Source organism: Vitis vinifera, chromosome 9, assembly GCF_030704535.1.
Source record: "Vitis vinifera cultivar Pinot Noir 40024 chromosome 9, ASM3070453v1".
NCBI classification, from domain to species: Eukaryota; Viridiplantae; Streptophyta; class Magnoliopsida; order Vitales; family Vitaceae; genus Vitis; species Vitis vinifera.
This window is the reverse complement of record NC_081813.1, coordinates 16,868,289-16,874,288: the sequence shown is the minus strand read 5'-3', so window position 1 is coordinate 16,874,288 and position 6,000 is coordinate 16,868,289.

The window sequence follows — 6,000 nt, the reverse complement described above, 5'->3', positions numbered from 1 at the left end:
GCAACTCTACTAAATTATAACCCATTTTTTTTTGTTAAGAACAATGAGGCCCAAAATCGACCATGAAGGGGTTAAATCTACACTTTACTATGATTTAAAGTTAGTCAATCAATCTTTAAGAATCTCGAAACCACAAGAATTGTAATTATTTAAATCTTTTTAATTGGATCAAGTCCAAAAAAAATGGTTAAATTTGACTAAAAAAATTATCTTTGTCAATATGTCAACTGGATGATCAACACTAGTGATCCTCTAATGTACGTAAGATATTACTTTCTCTTGGAATCTCTAAAGAAATGGAATCAAACTTGAAATCAATAAATTAATAATATAAATACATAAATAAATAAAGTTTCCATCAAATAATTCTTTAAAACACTGTAATCAAATTGGCTTCTAATTAATTCTTTCTTACCTTAAACTAATTAAATCACTTTTACTATGTTGAGGGGACTATTTCAAACATACAATGATTTGGCGAAATTTCAAATATATTGTCCTCTGTTATGTTATACATACATATTGTCCCTTTTTTTTTGCTATACATACATACATATATTAGCACAATGAAATTTTTTACCTAGAATTGGCAACGTGCATAGATGGTTTGTTAAGCATTCCCTTGTTTGTTTGTTTCAACTGAATCCTTAAAGAAAATTGTTTTCGAATTTAAGATAAAAGTAAAACATTTTTACTTCTTTCCATTAAAATAAAATTGTTTTAGAGAAAGTGATAAATTATAAATAAACTATTTAAAAATGATTTTAAATTAGTGGCTTTTCTAAGATTTAAGTAAAAAAAAAATTAGAAAAGAAAACAATTTAGTGTTCATTTTGATACACTTCATGCTTTTTATATTTAAAATCAAGAAACGCATACTAATAACTTTTATATAAGATAAAAGAACTTTTACCCATGTAGGTTAAAAAAGTAATAGTTTTAAAAATGGACATATCAAAAAATGTGTACTACATCAAATTTAAATTTTTCCGTGGATTTATTCTTTTTATATATATAATTTATTAATATTTTCTATTTTAAAAAAGAAAAGCAAGAAGTGTGTCCAAATAAGACACTTAATATTTAATACTATTCAATATTATTTAAACTTAAATTAAGATCTATTTAGATTTAAGAAAAATTTAGCCACCTAAAAGTTTGAAGGTTTATGACTAAATTAAAATATATAATATCAAGGGATATGTTAATTTTGTGTTGCCATCAAATTTAGGGTTCATGATTCAATTCAAGGAATTATAATTGAAATTCCTATAATTGAAGCTAATGAAACATACAGGGAAGTCTCACCCAAAAAAACCAACCATTAACCTACAAATGTTGCTATTGGATCAGAATTATTTAACTGAAAATATATTATTGACTTGTCACCTTTTCTGTCATACATTCTCAAAATTAATTATATTTCTTTTAATTACTAGCATTTGATGTCATATTTATCATTAAAACTTGTTATGAAATTTTTGTTTGAACTTTGAATCATTTTTTCTATTTCATTCTTAACCTTTTATGCCACATTTTTAATGAGTCATACAAATGTTTTCTATGAGGTTTTTTTTTTTTCCTTTTCATTTAAATTATATATATATGTGTGTGTGTGTGTGTATGTGTGTGTTAAAAACAAATGGGACTTGTCTTTCATCTCTTAATTCATAAATAGGTCAAAATGTTATGATTTCTTTCACATAACTGAAATGTTCACAAACATATTGTTTGAAGAATGAGATACATGATTGCCAAAGTTATAAATATCACAAGTTTTGAAGCATATTTGATATGTTTATTGGGTAATTCAATTCAACATGTTCATTATTAATATAATATTTGAGTAAGGATTGAAGTAGTGGAGGAAATTAAATAGAAATGGTAAAATTATAAACACTATAATACTAGTTAATATATATTTGGAACATAGTGAGATTTTTATTTAACCAAATTTTTAGGTGGATTAGGTGGAAACATTTATTATCTAAGTTCAAGTATGGTAGGAAACTAAGAGTATAAATAATCATTATCCATCTCAAATTAATTATAATAATTGTTGTAAGTTAATTACAATTTAGTAGCATTAATTATGTTGTTAATTTTAGTATTATTGAACATCTTTAGCTTGTTTTTATTAAAACTATAATTTTAATTGATGTTTTGGGACACCAGGAAGAAACTCCACTCCTTATCATAGTTGATTCATGTTCATCAGTGGATATAAAAGGAGGTGATGATCATGGAGGAAACACTAGCTGGGCAGAAGCGTTTGCTCAATACCTATCAAAGGACTATAAGGAAGAGTTACAGGAAGTGAAGGTTTTGCAGTACAACCACTTTACCCAAGACAAAGTGGGAGGTTGGGAAAGGGCACATAGAGGACCAGGAGGAAGAGGTGGAGAATTTTTGCATAAACTGAATTCTTAACACATCAATTGATATTATTTTTATAAAAATAAAATAAAATAAATAAATAAGAATATTTTTATGAAGAAAAAATAAAATGTTAGATTTCTAAATTTGGATTTTTGAATACCTTTTAATCAAATTTGATTTCTTGCCTTCATCTTTTGGAGAGTAAAATGTATACAAATATATATAAAAATACCTTTGGATGCCTTCACCTTTTAGAAAATAAAAAGTATACAAAATATGTAAAAGAAAAGAGTTAGATTATTTACTCTCCTTTTTCATATATATATATAATTTCATATAGAGTTCAAAAAGAATGTTAATACTTCAGATTACATTAAAACCAATTTTATTGCCTTAAAAAATATAGTAATAATTGATTTGAAAATGGATGCTCTATTCAAAATATGAATGCTCCAGTCGATAGCTTGTGGCCAAATACTTTTTGGAACTCCACTCCTTGCCAAAAAACTTCACACCATGTTTAGAATTATGCGATTCTTCCTCTCACAAACACCATTTTGTTGAAGTGTATAGGATGTTTGTTAGCTGATGTTTGATACCATGATTCTCACAGAATTGTGCAAAATCGTGTGAGTTATATTCTTCTCCATCATCGGTGCGAAGTGCTTGTTTTAAACTTCCTACTTCTTTCTCAACTAGTACTTTAAAGTTTTTGAAAGTCATAAAATCTTCAGATTTCTTCTATAAAAAAATATACCCATGTTCTTCAGCAATAAATGTCAATGAAGGTAATAAATTATCATTTACCGCCATTAGATGTAGGAGTTATTGGCCCACAAATATCTGAATGGACTATCTCCAACGCCTTCTTTGCTCTCCATGATTTTCTGTTAGGAAAAGGATCACGTTGTTGTTTGCTAACAACACACTCTCCACACACACGAGGGACATCCACCATCTTCTTTTGTAGTAGAGTTTTCAAACCACCAAAGCCAAAGCCAAAGCCAAAGCCATGCCTCCTTTTTCAATTTTGTTAAGAAGCATGTACGAGTAGTATTGTGGAGATAAAGCGGGAACATTCGATTCATTGTCATATTGACTTGAGCAATCAAGCCCAATTTTTCATCTTGTATTGGACAGACTCCATCTTTGATGAAAAAAATTATATCCCTTTTCTTGTAGCTAACCCACACCAAGTAAATTAATCTTTAATTCTAGAATATTAAGCACATTAGAGATAGTTCCTACTTCTTGTTTTAATTTTGTAAACTGATGTTTGATACCATGATTCTCACAGAATTGTACAAAATCGTGTGAGTTATATTCTTCTCCATCATCGGTGTGAAGTGCTTGTTTTAAACTTCCTACTTCTTTCTCAACTAGTACTTCCTTTGGTTTCGATGGTGACTCTTCTTTTTCCTTTAACAGAGACTGTGGAATTATCTCTATACTTCACTGTATCATGATAAGATTAATCCAAATAAGAGAATGTTGAATTGTCTCCACTCATGTGATTGGTACAGCCTGTATTCAAATACCACATATTTTGGTGGGTTTCCTCCTTTGCATGACACACCATCAGAAGAGATACTTCTTCATCCTTGAAAGTGTGGCTGTCCACCATCTTTGTTTCCTTTGCCACCAGCTTTTCCTTGATCTTCCTTGTTTGATTGTTGAGAGTGTTGTTGCTTAGAGCTTCTTGTTGTTCTTGATCTTCCTTGATAAGTTTTCGTTCATGGACTCCTCAATTGAACAAACAACATAATTAATTGTCATCAACGACCGAAGAATCTTTTCAGCGACCAAAACATCCTCCTTGTCCTCATGAATCTGCATCTAATTGACAATTGTCATTGTCTGATCCTTGAGAAGAAATCATCAATTGATTCTCCCAACTTCATGTGTAAAGCAGCGAACTCCTCCCGAAGTGCTTGAAGTTGTACCCATTTTGACCTCGCGTTCCTTTGATACTTCCTTCTCATTGAATCCCGGATATGTTTGGAGGCATCTTTGCAAAGAATTGTCTTCAAGATTGATCTGTCAATAGCTTGGAGGTATCCTTCAACTTCAATGCTACTAATTCAGCTTTCTACCTCTCTGTCACTACGGCACCACCAACTGGTTCTGCTACTCCAGAAACGTTGACTATCCAATACTCTTTGGACATGAGAATATTCTCCATCAAAATGCTTCAATGGTCATAGTGACCATCAAAGCGAGGAATGGTTGGTTGTACGAACGGTTCGGAGGCCATCTATTACTCATGACACGTACCAAACAAAATAAATAAATATAAGATTGTCAACGATAGCATGAAAGGCATGCAAAATGGGAGAGGGGTGGATGACCGGTCAAACTCTCCACCATGCCTTTTGGTTTGCTAACTTCCTTTTTAAGTAAAAACGGATGTTTATGAAGGTTTTGAAAGTTGGTTTGTTATATCTTTAATTACATTGCAAAGAAAAACTTGTCTGAGTTGTCCTATATATACAATTGTTTTTCTTTTAATAATATTCTAGTTTATCATAGTGTGAATTCATAAATGGGAAACAATATCATGATTGGGTGAAAAATGACATATTTATTTATAGATACATAATGAAATTGATGGATGTGTAGGGTGCATGCAATGGATGTGTGGGATGGGTGAAAAATGACATATTTATTTATAGAAACATAATGATATTGATGGATGTGTAGGGTGCATGCAATGGATGTGTGGGATGCATGTTGGGTGAATGAAAAATGAGAAATTTATTTAGAGAAGTTATAAACATAATGCCTGTAAGTTTTTAATAGAGTGAGTTATCTTTAGTAGTACTATGATTATAAAAAATTATTGTGAAAATTATTAGAATATTATAAAACTTGGAGTATTGGAGGAAATTAAACTAGATCAATTTAAACTCCAAATGGTGATATAACATCATCTTGCTTTCCTTATATTTTGTTAATGCTTTTTTATTCTATTAGTGGCTTGGTTTTATAATTTCTACTTATAAATTACCATATATGCCTTAGTTTATGGTTTTATAATTTCTACTTATAAATTACCATATATGCCTTAGTTTATGGTTTTATAATTTCTACTTATAAATTACCATATATGCCTTAGTTTATAATTATAATTTTTTTTAACTAACTACTTTTTGTAATTGTTTTATCGCAGTGAAGCATGGGTTTATCCTAAATAAATAGTAGAAATATGAGTTACCCTAAATAAATTAATTAGATGAAGAAAACAAATTAAATGACAAGACTCAGATCACTATCCCTATCAAAGTATATGGATGCATAAGTTTCATATAGAATTTTTTTTTTTTTGTCAATTTCAAAATTCAATGTTGCATGGTAACATAATTTTTTTATTTGTGTTTTTAATATATTAACATGTTATATCGTAACATAACATAACACAACTAACCCGTGGTATCATATTGTGTAAAATTAAATAGGGCTTCAATATGAGAATTAACATTAAAGTATTTCATAAAATGCAAAACCTTACTAATTAATCATTAAACTTTGTTTAGTTATTGTTCTCTGTTTCTAGTTTTAAAAACAAAGTAAAATAGATAACAACTTTTAGAAAATAAATATCAATTATTTTCAATCATTTTT